Source organism: Elephas maximus, chromosome 8, assembly GCF_024166365.1.
Source record: "Elephas maximus indicus isolate mEleMax1 chromosome 8, mEleMax1 primary haplotype, whole genome shotgun sequence".
Lineage (NCBI taxonomy): Eukaryota > Metazoa > Chordata > Mammalia > Proboscidea > Elephantidae > Elephas > Elephas maximus.
This window is the reverse complement of record NC_064826.1, coordinates 15,206,368-15,227,311: the sequence shown is the minus strand read 5'-3', so window position 1 is coordinate 15,227,311 and position 20,944 is coordinate 15,206,368. Positions and strand designations below refer to the sequence as shown.

Below are 20,944 nucleotides of genomic sequence, written 5' to 3'. Positions count from 1 at the left end.
AGTTTCTGGGCCCTCCAAAGCCCACCTCCTTTTCCCTCTTTTCTGAGTTTGTAAACATTTGTGGGGTTAGTTACTCCATCTTCATATACTTCTCCCAGGAAGTTTGGAATTCCTGCATATCTGCTTCCTGGAGGAAAATTAGTGAAGGGCATGGGTGACTTGGCTCTCAACTGCATTGTTCTCAGTTGGGTCTTTGGCCAACCCAGAGGAATTTGCATCTTCACTCTCCAAAGGCTGGAGGATTTCCAGAGAATTTCCCACTCCTTTTTACTCAGTGAACTCTACATTTCTGCACCCTGAGACCTCACTCCAAATCATATACTTGACATACTCCTGCTGACTCTTTAACTCCCATATGGCTCATTAGCTCTAGAGTCAAAGTTTTTAGGGGCTGTCGAGCCTCCCAGCTGCCTAAAGGGTTTGCTGCCACTTGGGAACTTCATTGACTACTCTGGTTGTCTCTTGATTCTTATGACCTGTTGGCAGACCAACTCGCCAACCTTGCAATCAGGCAGGACTTCAAACTGGTTCATTCTGGTTCAACTCCCTACTGAGAATTTGTATTTCCACTCCAGATATACTGAATCAGAATTTACATATTAAGAAGATCCCCAGGTGATTCTTAAATAAAATAAAAAAAATTTTTTTTTCTTATGTATGATAAATTTTGAGAACCACTGCTCTCCTAGTGGTTCTCAGAGCTTGGTTCCTAACCAGCAGCATTAATATCACCTGGGAACTTGTTAGAAATGCAAATTCTCAGGAGGGGTTCATACCGGAACAAACTGGTTTGAAGTCCTGCAATCAGGTGACTTATTTCCTTGTCAGTTATAATCCAAAAACCAAACACAGTGCCACTGAGTCGATTCTGACTCATAGCGACCCTATAGGACAGAGTACAACTTCCCCATAGCGTTTCCAAGGAGCGCCTGGCAGATTCGAACTGCCAACCCTTTGGTTAGCAGCCGTAGCACTTAACCACTACGTCACCAGGGCTTCCGTCAGTTATAATAATTAATATTTTTTATTTTTCTAACTTTTATTATGGAAATTTTCAAATATATACAAAAATAGAGAATAGTATATTGAATGTAATGCACACATCATCCAGCTTTAATTTTCATTTTATTGCCAATATTATTTCATGTGTATCCCCCTCACTTTCCACTCCTTCCACTGATTATTTTAAAGCAAATTCTGAACGTCATAGCCTTTCATCTGTTAATATGTCAGTATATATCTCTAAAAGATAAGGACTTTTCATACCGCATCACCCTTAAAAATTAGCAAAAAATTCCTAAAGTCTTTCAGTGTTTAATAATGGTGGTGAGGGTGGTTCTCCTGTTCAGAAAAATTTTAATCTCAGCCCTGAGTTCAACAAGTCACAGCTAAACTTTACCGCTGCTAAGCCATCAAGCCACTGCTTGGTAGGGAAAGTCAGAATATTCAGCTTCCATTTCTGACAAAAATTCATGGAACTGAAGATGGCTAAGTCCACAAAATTGAATAAAGTTCATTTTTGACATTTACTGGTCCAATAACACATGATAGATTGAATTATTTTCTATAAAGTGCCCGTTAATGAATAATACAATAATCGCAGGCTTTAATACCATACTGTTTTACAAGCTTTGTAAACTTGTTCAACTAAGCCTTTTTCTGCTTCATGCATATTTTTACCACCATCAGTTGTAACACATCTTAGCAAATTCCACTTCAGTTTGTAATTAGAGATTTTATCAACTTCTTTGAGAATATTCTTGCCCTGTAGTTTTTCCATGCAGACTCTTCCTAGAGGCTACTTCTTCAGTCACTTCAAACTCTGCATTGACCCCGTGAATAAACAACAACTGCGAAGTATCAGTAACATTTGTTGACTAATCAAGAGAAAAGGAAAAACACATGAAATCATTTGCCTTGTTTTTTTAACTACTGATGTTGCTTCCAATGTCCTCGACATTTCAAGGCTAATAGTCTTGAACAAGTTTATTTTCTCTAGACACATTACCTCAGCTGCTGCAATCAAACACAATTTAATTAACACCATTAATAAATGGCTTTCTTTAATTGCTAACAAATGAGCCATTTGGTTGTAGCCTCATCTGCAGTTTAAACTCTGCATGATGAGATATTCCATATTAAAATTTCTAGTTTTTCTGACTGTCGCTTTTCTGTGAGTTGGGAAGATTATGATGAGTCCTTAGTCTGGTAATGATGACATATATTGTATTCTTTTGGCACTGCTATAGTTTAATTGTATAATAAACACAGTGCCTTCCCATCTAATCCACTAACAAAATAAACCACACTCCACTTACAAGTGTGACGTTTGAAATCCACTTTTCTTTTCTTGTTTTGACATGAAGGATATGCACTAGTAATAAGAATAGGATAGAATAGAATAGAACAGAACAGAACAGAACAGAACAGAACAGAACAGAACAGAATAGAATAGAATGATTTGTTTAGTACTTGTAATGCTATTGAGTTATAAAAGCATCACTATGCTGAGAAGCATGAAGGGACAAGATTTCCACATATGATCACTATTGCAACTATTCAACACTTATTGAATCTTGAAAGCAGCCATAGACAATATGTAAATGAATGAACATGGTTGTGTTCCAATAAAACTTTATTTGTAGACACTAAAATCTCAATTTCAAGTGATTTTCACATGTCACAAAATATTAATCTTCTTTTGATTTTAACTATTTAAAAATGTGAAAACTATTCTTACCTTGTGGACCACAAAAAAACAAACAGTGGACTGGATTTGGCCCATGGTCCAAATTTTGCCAACCCTTGGCCTAGACTACTGTACCTCTAAAACTCCATGAATGTGGCAGTCCACTGAATCTTTGTAGGTTTATCTCCCAACACCTGGGGCGCAATGTCTTACTCAGGCATTCAGAGCTCTAGTCACTTTCTGCTACCAGGTCCAATTGGCATGGCGTCATCCATATAGTGGACCAGTGTCCAGAATGTCCAGATGATCAAGGTCCATTGTCATCTGCCACGATCTATCTAGTTTAAGCAAGGGCATAAATACTAGATGAATACTGGTGAATTGAATGGGTTATTGTGGAGGGGTGACATAAATCACTGCAGAATGCTCTGATGCTTTCAACTTACTATCCTGGCCCAGGGATGGGAATCAGGGAGGACTTTTAGGGGTTTTTCTACTTGGCTTTTCCTACCATAAACTCCTCCGTAATTCCTATTCCTGGAGACTATAAGATAGTCTTATAGTCTGAAAACTGCCTCAGTTCTTGAAACTCGATAAGAGATCATGATTTTCTATTGTGGAGGCTAATCCACTCAAGCTCTCTTTTGGATATACAAATAAAGCAATACGCTCATTGTCTGCACATTTATCTTTTATTTTTAGACTTTTTTATTTTAATTGTGCGTTAGGTGAAAGTTTACAGAGTAAATTAGACTCCCATTCAATAGTTTGTACATAAAGCGTCCCATGGCCTTGGCTTCATTCCCAAAAATGTGTTAGCACTCTCCTCTTTCTGCCCTGGGTTCCCCATTTTCTTTCATCCTGATTTTCTACCCCTTCCTGCCTTCTCATCTTTGCTTTTAGGCAAATATTGCCCTTTTTATCTCTTATAATTTATTTTTCTAGGAACACATTCCTCTTGAGTGTTACTGTTTATTTTATGAGCTTGTCTATTGTTTGGCTGGAAGGTGATCTTTGGGAATAGCTTCAGTTCCAGGTGAGAAGGGTATCTTAGGGCCATAGTCTTGTGTGTTCCCCCATTCTCTGTTCTACATTTTTCTCCTGCTCTGTCTGGGGACCTCTGTTCTAATCCCAGTCAGAGTGGCTGGTAGTGGTAGATGGGTACCATCTAGCTCTTCTGGTCTCTGGGTCATGTAGGCTGTGGTTCATGTGGTCCATTGGTCCTTTGGACTAATCGTTCCCTTGAATCTTTGTTTTCACTCTCCTTTGCTCAGGACTGGAAGAGACCAATAGTTGTACATTGATAGCCGCTCGAAAGCTTTTAAGATCCCAGACACTACTCACCAAAATAGGATGTAGAATATTGGCTTTAAGAACTGTGTTATTCCAATTGATGTAGATGTCCCTCATGCCCATATATCTTGCTCCTAGTATGTCATAGGCTATTAGTCGTTGCTGAAAATTCCTGAGGGTCAAGCACCCTGGTTGGCATTCTGGCTTTGTTTCCTATTAGGATAACTACATCCACCTGTCTTCCTGCAGCATTATTGTGGCGATTAACACAGTCAGCTAATTCCACCAATTTTACCTTCTCTTTGACAATTAGGAAAACCTGTTGGTGTGGTGGTTCAGACCTATGGCTGCTAACCAAAAGACTGGCAGTTCGAATCAAACAGGGGCTCCTTGGAAACTCTATGGGGCAGTTCTACTCTGTTCTGTAGGGTTGCTATCAGTTGGAATCAACTCAATGGCAATGGGTTTGATTTTTTTGTTTTTTGAAAATTTAGTGCTGCACCGGGCATCTTCTATCCCATAATCCTGTCATCTCCACTGACACCAGGAATCCAGACTCAGAGCAGTATCTCTTATTGGCAATCCTGGCCCACAGAAGGCAGACATAAGTGTCTCAAAATGCTGGTGCCTACCTCATTAATGCATTCCTCATTGATTTAGTGAAGAGAGTGTCCTTTGAGCGTGTCATGAATTGAATTAGGATCCCCAAAAATGTGAGTATCAATTTGGCTGGCCCATGATTTCCAATATTGTGTGATTTTCCTATATGTTAGTAAATTCTGCCTCTATGATGTTAATGAGGGAGGATGGGCGGCAGTCGTGTTAGTGAGGCAGGACTCAGTTTACAAGACTGGATTGTGTCTTGAGGCACTCTCTTGAGATATAAAAGAAAGAAGCAAGCAGAGAGATGGGAGACTTCATACCAACAAGAAAGCAGTGCCGGGAGCAGAGCATGTCCTTTGGACCCAGGGTCTCTGCGCAGAGAAGCTCCTAGTCTGGGGCAAGATTGATGAAAAGCCTGACAGAGAGAGAAAGCCTTCCCCCTGGAGCTGACACCCTGAATTTTGACTTTTAGCCTACTTTACTGTGAGAAAATAAACTTGTCTTTGTTAAAGCCGTCCACTTGTGATATTTCTGTTATAGCAGCACTAGATGACTAAGACAGGGTGGTACTGGGAAACACAGTCGTCTGGTGGGCTCTCTGGTCTTACATAATAAATCAGTTCTAACATGCCTACCTCTCTGAGCCTTTGGCCCCATTCTCAATACTCTGGGAAGGAATTTCCAGTATTTCTAACTCATTTACTGTAGCCATCATTTTTTCCAAGCTTCAAGGAGATATCTCAGCAGTTTATTAGAACCAGCTCCAGGTGTTCTTCCAAGACAAGCTAGGGGAGGACAATGGGAAGAGCAAGGAGGGGGAAATACCAGACCACATACCATTTCCCAACTGTTAATTCCTCAAGCTATAAATTAGTTCTGAGCTGAAAGAGGGAAAGCTTTTTGAGTGGATGACAGTTTAAAGTCTTTAGCTGCATACTAATTTTTAATATTTGAAAAAATAAGACTATTTTAATGCCCGAAAGTGATTGGAAAGTCACCAGATCTGCCCAGGATTTCTCCAAGGACAGAGAAGGGACTGCCAACAGTGTGTTCGAAGGCAATGGTGGAAGAAAAATAGAACTGTTTCCTCATTGTACACTACCAATTACAGATGGTTCAAATCAGGGCTTTGAACCAGTTCAGAATTGCTGACGTAAGTGACGGCAATGTACACATTGCATAGCAACCAAATCTGCTGCCCATCAGATTTTCACAAAGAGTGGTGCCCTGATCAAAGATGGTGGGCTACCACACCGCTTTGAATCCATGTGTTCTCCACAGTCCTGCCAATAATCCAATCTCCTGCATGGATCCCGAAAGTTTCAGGAGCCTGATGAGGGAGACTGGATTATTGGCAGGACTGTGGAGAGAGAAACACATTCAAAGCAGTGCAGTAGGCCGCCATCTTTGAGCAGGGCACCACTGTTGGTTTCCTTGTTACGTTATTAGGTGTCGTCCAGTCATTTCCAACTCAGAGTGACCCTATGTATAACAGAATGATACAGGGCCAGGTCCTGCATCACCCTCACAATTGTTGCTATGTTTGAGTCCATTGTTGCAGCCACTGTGTCAATCCATCTCTTTGGGTCTTCCTACTTGGGTGAAAATCCTACTCAGTTTGTTTCCTACTCGGGTGAAAATCCCCTGGGCAACAGGTTTTGTTGCTATGCACCACGTGTTGCCCTCATTTATGTCAGTAATTACTGAACTGTTCTGAACTGATTCAAAGCCCTGGTTCAAATAACCGGTTATAAACAAGTGCAGAAGTACAAAATGTGTGCTGCCTCCCACTTCTTTGAGTTATTCTTTCCAATTAGAAAATGGGTTACAATAAGCCACTATGCAATGTGAAACTTCTGCACATTTCTGTCTTTATAAACACAGGGAATAAAATATGTGAAATCTGCATTCCATAATACAAGATCTAGTCTTCAAGGCTGGGAACGAGTAACACAAATACCATACAAAAGTTTTAGCAATGTGCCATGGAGCTCTACAAAGGAAAAAATCTCACCCATAGGGCTGGTCAAAGAAGATTTCATGAAGAAGGTGATACTTAAAATGAACTTCAAATGCTGAGTACCATTTTGAAAGATATACAGAAAGAATTTCCAAGTAGAGAGAACAATGGGGAAAGGTATGCCAGCCTTATTTTGGATGAGTAATCTGACTGAGATGGAATTAACAACCCATGTGGGGAGGCGTGGAAAACAAAGCCAAAAATACATCGGTATCTGAGAGCCCTGGACATCAGGCATTTTCATTTGTAGGCATAGCAATGATTGATTAAAATTCTAATACTTCCTTTGGTATTGTCCAAACAATGTCTTGAACACGATCTACAAGTTCTCGTTTGATAAACTGAAACTCAAGATAAAGCAGTGGAAGCAAGTCTCCACCAAGGAACTGGTGGACAAGGCCTTGCTAAAGGGGGGCAGCAACTGGAAGTAGCTACAGCACACTTCTGTGATGGGAGGAACTTACTGAGCAGGGAGACTTCTGAGATCTTGTTATGTTCCACCCGCTAGCAATAGCAGACAGGTGGAAACAGGCAGGTGCCTGTTACTTGGGCACTACTTCCAGACTTGGCAGCCTTCAGGCAGTCTCTCCTTCCTCTAAGCCAGCCACTTCCCCATTCTAGGCTGCTCCTGGTCTGAGTGCAGGAAGTGGGTGTGCACCCCTAGGTGGGGCCCCTGGGAAGGAAGGCTCTTTTCTTTGAATTGCCTTTTAACCTTAACATTGAATACTGGAGTCCAGTGTCCAAAACACTGGATTTCTATTAACAAACAGATGCTTTCCTCTCACACGGTCATCAAAAGCAAGAGAGTTATTAGAATGCTGTTCAGGTATTGGAAAGACCTCAACAACTGCCTTAGAGGATTAGTGTAAGGATGCAACGTAACAACAGATATAAAGTAGTTACTTCCTGGCATGGGTGGGTATTCAATCCCAAGTTCCCTTTCTGTCATTTTTCTACAGAAGGCAGAAACACAAAGTAATTTCTCTTGTACGAAGCCTCTTCTTGACACATCCTGGGTAACTGAAAACACGTATTATATTCTCCTGTAATCTAGTTCCCCATTCCTCCAGGTCTTCATGTGAGATGGTTTCATCCTGTCCCCTTCTTCTGAACCGGAAGTTTTGTGAAGTCTCTCTGTGACGCAGTACTCAGTTCCCCAGGAGGCATGGGCTGACTAGTGAAGGAGAAGCAGAGGGTTCTGTCACCTTGGTCTAGATATGAAAGTTCTGTTTTTCCAGGCTAAAATTACCTTAGAGTTTTGTTTTGTTAAGCAGCCGCAACTTGCTGTTGACTCATATTTAGCTTCCAGCCAACGGAAATCACTATGCATTTTTTGTTCGTTTTGTTTTGTTTTCCATGTGATGCTATTGAGCCATCTCTCCCCAGCCCAGGTTTTGGACAGTTGTTTGTTTTTCTAGGCCTAAGTACAGGACTTCTCATGCCTGTTAAATGCCATCTTGTCTTGTTAGATTAATTGCCTCCATTCTAACTTTTAGCGTGTTAACTGTCCTATGCCCTGCACAAGAACTAGTTACATATCTTCTTCAAATTAGGCTGATTTTCCACTGAGGCCCCTTATAGAAGTCGTTGATACAAAGTTTAAGTAGGACGGGGGCAGAACAAAGCCCTGTGACTTCCCACAAGAGGCCTTGCAACAGGTTGAAAGGGAATTCATTAATCAGTACTCTTTGGGTATGGTCATTCAACTGTATAGGAATTCGTCTAATTGATCTAGAATCCAGTTCACATCCTGACGCATTTTTGCTAATCGTGCAAGATCTTGCCCAATGCCTTCTTCAATTTATGCTACATTCACTCCATCTTCCAGTCTAGAAACTCTATCAAAAGTGAAAACAAATCTACTTGGGAATGGCTCGGTCTTTGTGACTATTGTATTTTTCAACATCTGATATGCATTTCCTGTCTCCAGCCCTGCCCCTCAAAAAAAAAGAAGTTTTCTAAAAATTACCCCTATTTTCGTAGAGGCAGTGTAGACTGTGATTAGGAATATGGATAAGAATATGGATGCCTGGGCTTAAATCCTGGATCCTCCACTTACTGGCCGTGTGACCTTGGTGATTTCCCTCCCAATCAGTGTTTCAGGTTCTTTACCAGTAAAATGGAGCTAATAATAGAATTTAAATCATAGGGTTATATGAGGATTTTTGAATAACACTATTTGTAAAGCATTTAGAACAATTTGTGGTACATAGTAAGCAATATAAAAATTCTTGGTAAATAAATTACTGAAAGAAATAAATCCAGTGCACCATTAAATCATGGGTCCCCCTCTAGCAGCAGAACATAGCAACACAAAACACCACAGCAAACGCATAAGCTGTGGTTTTCTTAACAAAAATAGCCTCAAGCCACATAACTGACCAGAGGTAGTAGAGTCTCTGTTAACTTCCTAACATTTGAGACTCTTCCCCGCCGCCCAGGAGAATATTATCACGTCTCCAGAACTTACATGCAGGGCCTATGCGTAGGGCCTTCCATGCTATAGCTCAGAGGTGAGAAGTCTTTGCAGAGTTTAGACCAAAGGAGTGACATGATCTGACTTATGGTTTAAAAGGATCCCTGTGAGGAAAACAGACTTCACTAGAACTAGAGATGAAGAAGGAGACCACTTTGGAGGTTATCTCAATGATCTAGGCAAGAGATAACAGTGGTTTGAAGGAAGGCCCAAGAGGTAGCTGAGAAGTAGAAACCTAGATGTATTTTAAAGGTAGAGCCAACAGAATTGGCGTTGGGTCATGCAGGGGTGTGAGAAAAATAGAGGGATCAAAAATGACTTCAACCAAGAAGTGTATATTTGGTGAGGGAAATTGGGAGCTTACTCTTAGACACAATAAGTTTGAAATGTCTATCAGACAGCCAAGCAGAGCTGTGGAGACAGCTATTGGATGTATGATTCTGGAATCTGAGAGATAAAAATATTGGCATCATTGATATGTCACTAATATTTGTCTTAGCTTGGATTCCCTGGAGGCAGATCCTGAGACAAGGATTTGAGTACAAATAGTTTACATGGGAGGCAAACCCAAGAACTACTGGTAGAGAAGTGGGGGAGTGAGACAGGAAAAGGAAGGAAGTTAATAAAAGGTGCTTGGTGAGATAAGGTACTCCTGCGGGCAACTGAAGTTCAGTGCCATTGCGGGACTCTGGGAGTTAACACCACGAGGGTTGTAAAAAGCAAGCCAGAGAGGTACTGCCTTAGTTTCCTAGTGCTGCTGTAACAGAAATACCACAAATGAGTGGTTCTAAAAATCAGAAATTTATTTTTTCACAGTTCTGGAGGCTAAAAGTCCGAATCAGGGTCTTGGCTGTCTTAATTCCTTCTATTCCCAGATGTTCCTTGGTTTCTTGGCAATCCTCATATTGTGTCTGGCCTTCCCCATGTATATGTGACTCTAATCTGCCTTTTTTTTTTTTTTTTAAACTCAGAAGGGGTTAGATTTAATCGATATGATCTAATTAACAACAAAGGAAACCCTATATCTAACAAGATTATATCCATACGTGCTGAGGTTAGGACCCAGCATATATTTTGGAGGGATACAATTTAATCCATAATAGGTGTAGGTGAAATAGTCCCAACTTTCTCCAGTAGAAATGTCTTACTCTGGACCTTTTGATGTTAGAGCTCACACCCTTTGATAAGCCTCTGGTCAAAGATTCTAGTAAGAAAACTCCTGGAGACCTAAGGCTGGATAATCCGGACATTTCCATTACCCCTGGCCAATGGGAGTGAAGATGTTGTCTTTCTGTCCCAGTATCCAGTTTCTGGACAAGGTCACTCAGCCCATTTATCAGTGCTAGGTGGTGTGGTGGTTAACAGTTTAGCTGATAACCAAAAGGTCAACAGTTCAAACCCACTAGCTGCTTCTTGGAAACCCTATGGGGCAGTTCTACTCTGTCCTATAGGGTCACTGTAAGTCAGAATCGACTTGAAGGCAATGGGTTTTATGGGTTAGGAATCCTTGGATGGCACAAATGATTAAGCACTGGACTCTTAACAGAAAGGCTGATGGTTCAAACCCACCCAGAGGTACCTTGGAAGACAGGCCTGGTGATCTACTTCCAAAAGGCCACAGCCTTGAAAACTCTACAGAGCAGCTCTACTCTGCACACATGGGGTCGACATGAGTTGGCATCAACTCAATGGCAACTAACAACAACAGAAGATATCCATAGCACTAAGCCACAGGATGTGAGGAAGGAAGGGGTGGGCTCGTAGTTTAGGAAAGTGACAGGAGAATAGTCAGGAAAAAGACAATGGTGCATCGCTGGGCCTGGGGAAGGAGACTGGGTCACTTGTTGCTCCTGACACTTTGGGTGGCTCCCTTAGGTTCCCTCTAGAAGGACGTGGATCCTTCTTCAGAAACCATGTTTCCTGAAAGTCTGGACAACCTGCAGTTATTTTGACTTTACTGTCCTGCTTCCTTGAAAGTCTGCAAAGATTTTGCTCATCTGGCTGTTATACCCTTATGGCTTAGTCATCCTGGTTCTGAAGTCCTGAAATTTCTTCTTGCAGCAGGTCTGTACAGAGAATCTGTGCCTGAGGAGGGTGGGCCCCTGGATACCACCTCTCCTGGGGTTTCTGATTTGTCTCATCTGGAAGGAAAGGAAATAGCAGCAGACACCATACCAGTGCTTTCTTCATTCTGTTCTCTGCCCTAAGTGTCCTTGTCCCACACAGGAAGTCTCTGCCTCTCCTTCAGGATCACTTAACCATTTGGACCACCTACACAGGACACACTAATTTCTATGTTATTTTGCTCCTTTGCCAAATCCTGATGACTTCAAATCTCAAATAGATAAAGTTAAATAATAGTTGTGCAGTCTAGAGAAACTTCAGTTCCTATACTCTGGACTAAATGCTGATGGTGCAAACAGTTAATGAACTCAGCTGCTAACTGACTGGATGGAGGTTCAAGTCCACCCAGAGGCATCTCAGAAGAAAGGCCTGGTGATCTACTTCTGAAAAGTCAGCCATTAAAAATCCTATGGAGCACAGTTCTGCTCTGACACGTATGTGGCTGCCACGAGTCAGGGTCAACCTGATAGAAACGTTGAGACTTGCTAAATGCTTTCTGCCCTGTGAAGGCCTCCCCGAGACTATGGAATCAATTATGCTTTCTTCTATGTTTCCACAGAGCTAGCAGACCTCCTGTTAAATTCTGTTATGGCTTATTTTTTTAATGTGTCCATCTTACCTGAAAGACACCAGAGGAGGGATCATCCCTTATTCCTGTTTGAATCAGTAGCACTTAGTCCGGAATATAGCTCAATAACTGCTTTTTATATAAATTAAAGAAAGCAATGCCTTGGAAAATCTACACTAACTGAAGTTTCTCTAGATTGGACAACTATTATTTAACTTTATCTATTTGAGATTTGAAGCCATTAGAATTTGGCAAAGTAACAAAATAGCATAGAAATTAGTGTGCCCTACATAGGTAGTGCCAGTGGTTAAGTGTGCCGCTACTAACCCAGAGGCATCTTGGAAGAAAGGCTTGGCAATCTATTTCTGAAAAATCAGCTGTTGAAAACTTAGGAAGCACAGTTCTACTTTGACAAACACGAGGTCACCATGAGTTGGAATCGACTTAATGGCAACTGGATTCCTTTTTCTTTCGGTGGGACCTAAGAGGCTAGCTTCGTGAAGAATTATCAGGAAGAGCTTGTTGTTTTGTGTTATGGTTGGGGGAAAACTTCCTGGAGATGACAAGGGCAGTGTCATCCCATGTTGCAAGTTTCTTGGACACACAGGAGGTAGGGCCTTCCTATTTGGATTAGGGCTCAGCAAAGGCTTTCCAGAATGAATCACTGAAGAAGCACAAGGAGCCACATTTTCCTTCATCTGGTCACTGTGGAGAGCTGACGTGTTTCCACCAGATGGAGTTCAATGTTGTTATCATTCTACAGTCTATCCAATGTCCCCTTCCTTCATGTTTATTTAGGAGTTAAACTTGGGTTTGTGGATTTGAGAATATTCAGAAGGAAAATGGACTTCACCCTAAGCTGATTTGCAAATGTGCTTCATGGAAGATGAAAACGGAGCAGTGGACAAAAGCTGAGGGCAGAAACATAAGCGGAAGGTCTGGGTGGGTAAGGAGCCTGCATTCCCATGGGAACGTGCAGCTGCTGCCAACAAAAACCATGGGAAAAGGCTACAGACTCTTTCTATAATTCAGGCTAAAATTAAATTTGTAAATGAGTCAAAATGCACATGAATCATCCCTTCTCTTGTCCATCATAATCATTACCATCTTCAAGTCAAAAGCTGACCAAGAGGAATAATGAAAACCAATCTGTTGACAACAGGATATGTTGACATTGACTAGTCTCCCCACCAAGGAATTCCAACAGCTTCTTAATATACATCACATAACATCTAAATTCCTCAGCGTATTGCCGTTGTTGTTGTTAGGTGCCGTCGAGTTGGTTCTGACTCATAGTGACCCTATGTACAACAGAACGAAACACTGCTTGGCCCTGCGCCATCCTCATGATTGTTATAACACTTGAGCCCATTGTTGCAGCTACTGTGTCAATGAGACCTTTGTAATCTGGCACCATATTCTCTATCCCAACTAATGTCTGTCTTAGTCAACCAGTATTGCTATAACAGAAATACCACAAGTGGATGGCTTTAACAAAGAGAAATTTATTTTCTCAGAGTCTAGTAGCTAGAAGTCTGACTTCAGGGTGCCAACTCCAGGGGAAGGCTTTCTCTGTCTGCTGGCTCTGGGAGGAGGTCCTTGTCATCAATCTTCCCGTGGTCTAGGAGCTTCTCAGCATAGGGATCCTGGGTCCAAAGATGCACTACTCTCTTGGCTCTTGTTTCTTGGTGGTATGAGGTCCCCCTGTACTTGTGTTCGCTTCTCTCTTTTATATCTCAAAAGAGACTGACTCAAGACACAACCTAATCTTGTAGATTCAGTCCTGCCTCATTGACATAACTGTTTCATTAACGCCACAGAGATAGAATTTACAACACATAAGAAAATCACATCATATGTCAAAATGGTGGATGATCATACAATACTGGGAATCACGGCCTAGCCAAGTTAACACGCATTTTGGGAGGGCACAATTCAATCCATAACATCTTCCTTTTGTTCAAGATGGCCTCCTCGTTGGCCCCTGTACATTCATGCTCACTGCTAACTAAACTTTTACTCCATTCTTCATCTGTCCCCAGTGCATTCTCACTCCTCTTCACATACTCCAACCACTTTATACTTAAACCCCATCTGATGTGTGGGTTTTGTCATTACAGCAAACCACACTGTGATCTCCCTGTTCTGAGTGTCAATACTGCCACTCAAGAGCTGAAAGCCCAAGCTAACGTTTCTATCGAGATCAACTGATCTACCCATCAGCGGCCTCACACTGTGCTAGAAGCATAATTGAGATTTCTTGTTGATTCTATTTATTTCCTTTACTGTTCACCATTTAAACCAGTTTTTTTCCTTCCTAAAGATGACCAAGATAACTAAGAATTTTTTGCTCCTTTTCTGTTTCTGTAAAGATTACAGCCTAGGAAACCCTATACCAAAACCAAAAAACCTGTTGCCGTTGAATCAATTCCAACTCATAGAGACCCTACAGATAGAGTAGAACTGCCCCATAGGGTTTTTAAAGAGCGGCTGATGGATTCGAACTGCTGACCTCTTGGTTAGCAACTGAACTCTTAACTACTTCACCACCAGGGCAGTTCTATGTCAGGGTAAACCCTCCCCTCTCCCATCCTAGATCAGGCTAATATAAAGCTGGTGAGAGCTACTGGAATTCCCAACTCTAATCCCTTCCAAATTGAGGGACTCTTGAATAAACCTCAAGGAGCACTGGTGGCGAAGTTGTTAAAGCAGCTGACTGCTAACTGAAAGTTTGGCAGTTCAAAACCACCATCACCTCCAAAGGAAAGAGATATGGCAGTCTGCTTCTGTGGAGATTTACAGCCTTGGAAATTGTATGGGGTCACTGTGAGTTGGAATTAACTCGATGGCAGTGGGTCTCGGTTTGGTTTGGTTTGAATAAGCCCCAGTTACCATACAAATTAGTAACTAATTAAGTAAACTATGTGCAGATAAGGAAATATTGGTTTTGAACCATGTGATGGTCAACTTGGTTGAGCCATGGTACCTGGTTTTTTGGTCAAACCCTAGTCTAGATGTTTCTGTGAAGGTATTTACATGTGATGAACATTTACAATCAGTTGACTTTAAGTAAAACAGATTACCCTCCACAGTGTGGGTAGGCTTCATCCAATCAGTCAAAGGCCTTAAGAGCAAAACTGAAGTTTCCCAGAGAAAAAGGGATTCTGGCTCAAAGTTCTAACATAGATTCCTGTCTGAGTTTCCAGCCTGCTGGTCTGCTGTCCGGATTTCAGACTCAGGACTGCAAAATCAACACTTCCCTGAGTCTCCAGCGTGCAGGCCTGCTTAACAATTTACCAGTTTGGCCGCCTCCACAACCGTGTGAGCCAGTTGCTTAAAATAAACCTCCCTCTATCTCTTTCTCTCTACATCCTAAAGGTTCTGTTTCTCTGGAGAACCACGACTGATACTCACTTCCTGGCCACTTCTCAGATGTCCAGGCTGTACGATCATCGACAGGCATAGACTGAATCTTACCCCGGAATCCCGATGACAGTAATTCTTTTGAGATCTGGACCTTGAGGGAGGAGAAAATGGTCAAGGCTAGGTTTAGACCTCAAAGTCGGGCAATCCCAGTTTACTTCTGACCGGATAATAGAATCTTTGTAACAACATTTGCTTAATATCTAAAACCTAAAAATGCCTCTATTTCTAGGGCAATGTGATCTCTATATTAAGAAAACATTTCTGGATGCCAAAAAATTTAGCCTGATATTTTTTAAAGTCACTCTAGTTCCCCTGTAATGAATTAGAGAAGGACTGAAACAAAAAATTTCCTGGCTTTAACAAACCACGCCCTTCCAAGAGTGACTTTTCTGTTGCATACCCCCTGTGGTAAATTACTGTCAAAAATACTCTCCCCTTCCCCCTTTTACTTCCTGAAAGGAATATACTTCTCTTGCCCCTTGATTTTGGGCTTGGCCGTGTGTTATGGATTTAATTGTGTTCTGCTAAATAAAATGTGTTGAAATTCTTTTTTTATACCTATGGATGGAGCCCTGGTGGCACAGTGGTTAAGGGCTCAGCTGGTAACCAAAAGTCCAGCAGTGTGAATCTACCAGCTGCTCCTTGGAAACCCTATGGGGCAGTCCTACTCTGTCCTATAAGGTCACCATGAGTCAGAATTGACTCGACAACAATGGGTTTGGGTTTTGGTATACCTGTGGATGAATGGCAATGGTGATTCAGGGGTAGAATTCTCACCTTCTATTTTTGTTTTGTTTTGTTTATGCAAGAGACCCAGGTTTGATTCCTGGCCAATGCACTTCATAAACAGCCACCATCTGTTAGTGGAGGCTGGCATGTTGCTACGATGCTGAACAGGTTTCAGCAGAGCTTCCAGACTAAGACAGACTAGGAAGAAAGGCCTGGCGATCTTCTGAAAATCAGCCAATGAATATCAAATGGATCCCAGTGGCCTGATCTGCAACCTGCCATGGGGATGGTGCAGGCCCAGGCAGCATTTTGTTCCACTGCGTGTGGGGTTGTCATGAGTCGGGGCTGACTAGACAGCAGCAACAACAACTGCTGTGGGGAGCTGGAGCTCATGTCCACTGGGTTTCTCTGGGAGGGGGTGTAGAACATGCCTCAGAGTTGTCCCACCCAGAGGAGGATTTAGGTGCTACCTCCCATCTGTCATTAGTTGGAGGGCTGACTCCAGGGGTGTTAAGTCCCTGGTGCTTCCAGCATGCTTCGGTGGCCAGACAAAGTTTTTGGGCCAAGGGATACAGGGCTTTACAACAGAAAGTGATCCGGGTGTAGAAGGATGTTGATTGCCAAGGGGATATGAGCATGGGCCCCAAAGCACCAACTTCAGAGGCACAATTGATTACAGACACACTATCAAAGCTTCTTCTCAATGGAAGGAAACCAAAAGGTCAGGAATCCCGGGTGGCAAGATATAGAAAGCAAAAACTATAATCCCTTTGATAGCAATTCTACTTTCTTCCACCCAAGATCCTCGCATGCTTCTCCTCAATCCCCAGGTAAACACTGAAGGTCAGGCTAAGGGAGGCCTGAGAAATACTCTTGCTTATCTTCTTAGAAGACATTGGGAACAGGTCAGAGAAAGATCTTGATCAAGCACAGCTGGCAAAAGAATGAATGAGACTCTTCCTAATCTAAGAGAACTTGATGTCCACAGTCTAAAAAATTATACTGCTTTCTCATGCTGTACATTTTTTTTTTGCTTTAAGTGAAAGTTACAGCTCAAGTTAATTGCTCATACAAAAATTTATACACATATTATTATGTGACATTAGTTGCAGACCCTACAATGTGACAGCACGCTCCCCCTTTCTGCCCCAGGTTTCTTGTGTCCATTCAACCAGTTCCTGTCCCTTCCTGCGTTCTCATCCTGGCTCCAAACAGGAGGCACCCCTTTGGTTTCATGTATCTGATTGAACTAAGAAGCACACTCTTCATAAGTATCATTTTATGTTTTAGAGTCCAGTCTAATCTTTGTCTTGGGAATGGTTTTAGTTCTGGGTTAAGAGAGTGTCCAGGGGCCATAGCTTTGGGGATTCTTCCAGTCTCAATCAGACCACTAAGTCTGATCTTTTTATGTGAATTTGAGTTCTGCTCCACACTTTTTCACCCACCCCATCTGGGGCTCTCTGTTGTGTTCCCTGTCAGGGCGGTCATTGATAGTAGCCAGGCACCATCTAGTTCTGGTCTCAGGCTGATGGAGTCTCTGGCTTATGTGGCCCTTTTGTCTCTTGGGCTAATATTTTCCTTGTGTCTTTGGTGTTCTTCATTCTCCTTTGCTCCAAGTGGGTTGGGACCAACTGATGCATCTTAGATGGCTGTTCTCAAGTTTTTAAGACCCCAGACTCATGATGTACATTTTAATCATTTTATTTCTTTGCTGGCTTAAAAACCACAATTATCTCCTCAAAGGGAAGTATTGAAGCTGAGGTCCGTACTGTTCTTCAGATGACATTTCCATGTAGTACTTTCTCTTTAGATTTTATGGTGTGCCCCTGGCTCCACTCGAGTCCCAAGTTGCCTTACAAGCTTTCTGTATCTCTTAGTGTCAAATTGAGGAGTCCCTGAGTGATGCAGTTAACTTGCTTGACTGCTAACCCAAAGGTCAGAGATTCAAGTCTACCCAGAAGTGCCTTGGAAGAAAGCCCTGGCTATCTACTTCAAAAAAAAAAAAATCAGCCATTGAAAACCTTATGGAGCATAGTTCTTCTCTGACACACACGGGGTCACAATGAGTTGGCATCCACTCAACAGCAATTGGTAATGTCAAGCCGAAGGAGCAACTAAGACTTGGTCAATTTGTATTTCCTAAGTGGGGGCATGAAAGAGAGGGCAGGAAGAGAGTGTGCAGGAGGAGATGGTACTCCTCCCATAACGTTCCCAAGAGCTACAAAAAGGCAGCAATTGGTACTGATTCTAGTAAACTCGTTCTCATGCAGCTTTTAGGCCAATTTCCTTACCTCTTGGCTTCACTGGAAGGTGGACTCCTTTCTATCAAGCATGAAGAACGAGAATGCACCATGAGAATGCCTACAGGTAACACAATATTTTGCTTCATACAAAATGTCTTTATGTGGTTCCTATCTTTTTCGCTGATAGCCAAGAAATGTAACTAATTAAGCTATGAAAATACGAGAAAGCCATGCTGTTGGAAGTAGCGGGGTAGCTGGGAGCTACTGCCTCCTTGCCCAAGTAGCAACAGGACATAGGTCAGCTTTTTTAGTACTTTTTAGTAGATTATGCCTAAAGATATATTGATTATTTACGTGTCTCCTCAAAGAAATCGTACATTTCTTAAAAGAAAACAATAAGAGCTACATTCGTGTACTTATGTGAAATATGTAACTACTTCATTGCTTAATTTGTCAACATGTATTGGGCACAATATTCCAGTATTCGAAAGGTTGGTGGTTTGAACCCACCTAGTGGTGCCATGGAAGAAAGGCCTGGCGATCTGCTTCTGTAAAGATTACAACCAAGAAAACCCTATGGAGTAGCTCTACTCTGTAACACATAGGGTTGCCATGAGCTGGAATCGACTGGACAGCAACGGGTTTTATTGGACATGTGATAGGTGTTAGACAACATGAGTGATTAAATGTTTTGATCACCAAAGTTCCAGTTAATCAATGACCTGGGTTTGTCTTCCTGTGCTTAACCTTCGTGGAGGAAAACAATATGACAACAATGAAGTGGTTTTTAAAAAATAACTTATTTTATTTCCTGGCCTGATCTTTTTCATTCTGCATTTATACCTAGAGCTCCGAGTGGCATGTTGAGCTTCTTACTGGACCTCGACATCTGCCAGTCTGAGTAATACCTTGTTTTATAAAACCCTTTCAAATACATTACCTGCTTTAATTTCCACCAAAAATGCATGAGATAAGTTTTATTGTCCTATTTTGTAAATGGGGAAATTGAGTGTAAAGTGAGTCTAAACTGAGTCTGAAATGGTGATTCCCCTCATGACACAGATGGAACACTTGGCAGAGCCTGTACTTGAACCAAGGTCTTCTGTTGCCTAACGTAGCCTGCCTGCCTTTCTTCCTTCTGTCCATGAACATTTGAGCATCCACTATATATCAGGCTTTATGCCAGTGGCTGGGATGGACACAACAGTAACCTGAGAGTCACTGTCCCTATCTTCACCAAAGCTTACAGACGTGTGAAGATGCAATTGATAACTGCTAATTGTAATACGGTGTGGTAAATGCTGTGCGACAGGGTAAGTAGAGAGTGGCTTGGGTACACATAGATAGCTGCCGTTGAGTCAACTCTTCTCATGGCAACCTTCCATACCATACAACGAAACATTGCCTGGTCCTGCAGCATCCTCACAATCGCTGGAATGTTCAAGCCCATCGTTGCACATGCCAATCCATCTCACCGAGGCTCTCCCTCGCCTAACTGGCTCTCTGCTTCACCAAATGTGATGTCCTTCTCCAGTGATGGATCCCTCTTGATGATGTGATCTAAGCAAGTGAGTCAGACAATGTTCTGTTGTGATCCATAAGGTTTTCACTGGCTAATTTTCAGAGGTAGATTGCCAGGTATTTCTTCCTAGTTAGTCTTAGTCTGGAAGCTTTGCTGAACTTGTCCACCACGGGTGACCCTGCTAGTATTTGAAATACTGATGGCATAGCTTCCAGGGTCACAGCAACACGCAAGCCACCACAGTACGACAAAAAACAGATGGTTGGTAGGTAGGTACACATACAGGGGACACTGAACAACTTCTTATAGGGAGTTGGGGAAGGCTTCCCAGTGAAAGTGATGAAAAATACCAGTTAACTAGGTGAGGAATGGGTGATGGTAAGTGTTCTGGGCAAGGGAATAGCATGTGAAAAATACAACAGGCCAAAGTCATAAGCTCAAAAAAGCATGCCTAACATCTTCAGTCATTGTTGTTGTTGGGTGCCATCAAGTCGATTTTCAACTCATAGCAGCCCCACGTGACAGAGTAGAACTGCTCCGTAGGGTTTCTAGGCTGTAATCTTTATGGGAGCAGATCGCCAGGTCTTTCTCCTATGGAGCTGCTCGGTGGGTTATAATTGGACCTTTTGGTTTGCAGCCAAGCACTTAACCTTTGTGCCACCAGGGGTCCTTCTTTAGTCATTAAAAAACCCATTGCTGTCGAGTCAATTCCAACTCAGAGCAGCCCTATAGGACAGAGTAGAACTGCCCCACAGGGTTTCCAAGGAGTGGCTGGTGGATTCAAACTGCCGATCTTTTGGATAGCAGCCAAACGCTTAACTACTATGCCACCAGGGCTCCCTTTAGACATTAAAAAAAAAAAAAAAAAATTTTTTTTCATTAGGGACATGTAAATTAATACTGAAGTAAGTATATTACTCACACCCACCAGAACAGCTATAATTAAGACCGAAAATACCAAGTGTTGATGAGGGTATGGAGCAATGGGACTCCTCTATTGCTGGTTGGAGTATAAAATCATATAATTGCTTTGGAAAAGGGTTTGGCAGTTTCTTATAAAGTTAAACATACCTTATGATCTAGTAATTTCAGTCCTAGGCAATTACATAAGATAAATGAAAATGTATGTTCACAAAAGGACTTGTACAAGACTGTTCACAGCAGCTTTATTCACAGTGCTCAGAAATTGAAAACAACCCAAATGTCCAGGACCAGGAGAATTGGTGAACAAAGTGTGCTATATTGCCATTC

At 42.0% G+C, this 20,944-nt stretch overlaps 1 long non-coding RNA gene across 2 annotated transcripts in view; it reads right to left on the bottom strand.

Moving 5' to 3' along the window:
• Positions 1-3,314: 3,314 nt before the first annotated feature.
• The window catches only part of LOC126081859 (uncharacterized), a 37,321-nt gene continuing 19,691 nt past the window's right edge, over positions 3,315-20,944 (bottom strand). The window contains exons 3-4 of one of the 2 annotated variants that reach the window (XR_007518452.1): positions 15,188-15,290; positions 3,315-3,965 (exon numbers count right to left, since the gene is read on the bottom strand). This is a non-coding gene — a long non-coding RNA (uncharacterized LOC126081859). Of the gene's footprint in view, positions 3,966-13,264; positions 15,291-20,944 lie in introns of those variants that run through there. The other variant, XR_007518451.1, reaches the window with a different exon arrangement.